Raw genomic sequence first — 2,458 nt, 5'->3', positions numbered from 1 at the left:
TCTCATCCCCCCTCTACTGGTTCTGCCCTAACATAATCCTTATAAGATCTAAGCATCACATTATATAACGGATGCCATAAACCCGCTAACAGCACAAATTATGTATAACTAGCTGACGTACTTATTATGTTCTCAATGAGTTGGCTGTAATTATCAGCATTTTACACATAATTAGCAGCTCTTCCAACACACCCATGGGGTGGCTGCCCAGTGTCGTTTTTGTTTTTGGGGTATCGCCATTAGCCCTAATCCCCATCTTTCTGCCGGGCCGAGTGCTGTTCATGTCGGCCGAGTGCTGTTCCTACCGGCACCAGTGATGTTCCTATCGCCATGGAGGTCTTCAATCTTGATAATTGGAGGAACATTTTTTGCAACAAGCTTTAGCCTTTAAACTTGCATAAAGCCTGGAGAGTACAGGGAGTACAGGAGCGATGCGTCTCATATCAAAATAATCATCCTCATGCCTCGGCGCTCTGGTCTTGCGTTTAAGTTCTGGAGGATGAGAGACTTTCGGTAGCACTTTAGTCCCCTCAGGGATCTTGTGGGGGACACAGACACGGTTCCTCTCCACCCGTGTCTTGATGAACTTGGCCTTGCTCCCATAGGTCATTGTGCTGCGGGCGTCTTCATAGGCACTATCCGCGGGGCTGATGTGTGTGATCATGACCATTCGGCTTTTCCCGCTTAGTGCTCCCTTTAGCAGCCAGGTCAGCTTGCTGTCCCGATAGTTTCTATGGCTGCCTGGTTTGTCACGCAGCGCCATAATGCAGGTTCTCAGAGCGAGAAGGGAGCGGTTGATGTAGCCTCCCTCTTTCATGCTCTGGCCACTGTTTGCAGTCTGTCTTGCTCGCTCTGATCCTGCCAGGTCTACCATGTACAGCCTGGCTGTGCTCACACCATCGCTGTCCTCCTGCTGTATGGTGACCTGCATTACTGCATGGGAGCGGGATGAGGTCTTATTAGCGGCGGTGGGAGCTTCAGAGCGCCGCTTATTCCCCTTCTCCAGCAGGGCCATGGCTTCCTCAGGATTGCTAAGGGTGAACTGGGCAATCCCTTCTATTTTGGTGTTGCCATTGGGATCCTCTCTGAGGACCAAAGACCCAGAGGAAGGTCTTAGAAGGTCCCGGACTCTTTCATTGTAGATCTCAGCATATGACAATGATACAGAGAAGTTTTTTCTATTTCCAGTCTCCTCAATGGCATTAAACAGGTCCTTCAGGGTGCGATATATTACTCCGGGCTCACGGGCCTTGCCCATCATAGTAAAGGTCTTCCCGGTGCCTGTTGGGCCGTAGGCAAATATGGCAGCATTGTACCCAGATAGGAGGTCACCCACTAAGGGCCTCACTGTGGAATTATACACAGTCTCCTGGGTCGCTGCCTGGTCAAACACTTGGTTGAATTTGAATGTCGTCTCTCTTGTCCTGGTCGAGCGCAGGACGTTGTTAGGATCCTCACCAGGGTCCTGCAGTAGCACTGTCTGCGGTCCCAGCTGGTGGGCAATGCATTGTGCGCGGTTCTTAGTCTCCGTTCTATTAAATGGACGGATGCGCAAAGCGACAGCCACTTGATGATCTTTAGCTTTGTCACTTTTAGTCTCCATCTTATTCAATCGTCAGTCTTCAGAAAAGAATGAGAAATTATATGTGTTGGCTCTAGTCCAGCAATATCAGTTATGAGCCAGGAAGCAGCAAGCGGATGGTTTTATACCCCCTCACAGCCCATTGTGACATCACAATCTGCCATCACAGCCCATTGTGACATCACAATCTGCCCTCACAGCCCATAGTGACATCACAATCTGCCCTATGGCAGAGGGGCCCTGCTGTGTATCTTATCAAGGGCATGCTGGTACATTGGATTCTAACAAAGCTGTATTCCCGTACCTCATCCTGGAGACATATTAATCACACAGGTTCTGTGGCTGGCTCACTTCAAGACTCAATTTCTACTGTTTTTTTTTTTTTTTTTTTTAAACAGCCATCAGACTTCATTCCAACTGTATTTTTTTAATCAGCCACAGAAGCGGTGTAATTAATATGTCTCCAGGATTAAAGGGATGAGGTGTTAACCCTACGTATTACCTATCTGGAGGTGCTCCCAGGAACCTAGGATTAACACCTCGTCCCTTTAATTCCGGACACAAATTAATTACACAGGTTCTGTGGCTGATTAAAACCAAGTGAAATGGAGTCTTTAAGTCAGACAGCCACAGAACCTGTGTAATTCACATGTGTCTGGAATTAAAGGGATGAGGTGGTAGCCCAAGAACCAAATACATAATACGCAAATATAAAATTATTTGTAGCCTATAAAATAGATGTCACCCGGTCAGCTTCAGATATAGAGGAAGTCAAAGTGGTTGCTTATATTTAACGACCGCGTTACTGCAGGTCACAGATGTTGCTGCTAAATTACCAAAATAAGCCACAAAGGTGATTGTTATAGTTCCCTTGAA

General features: G+C 47.2%; 1 pseudogene; it reads right to left on the bottom strand.

Moving 5' to 3' along the window:
• Positions 1-340: 340 nt before the first annotated feature.
• Positions 341-1,770, bottom strand: LOC146062984 (kinesin-like protein KIF19 pseudogene; annotated as a pseudogene).
• Between the last annotated feature and the right edge of the window lie 688 nt (positions 1,771-2,458).

Source organism: Crinia signifera, chromosome 3 (genome assembly GCF_055691185.1).
Source record: "Crinia signifera chromosome 3, ASM5569118v1, whole genome shotgun sequence".
Lineage (NCBI taxonomy): Eukaryota > Metazoa > Chordata > Amphibia > Anura > Myobatrachidae > Crinia > Crinia signifera.
This window is presented reverse-complemented; position numbering and strand designations above follow the sequence as displayed.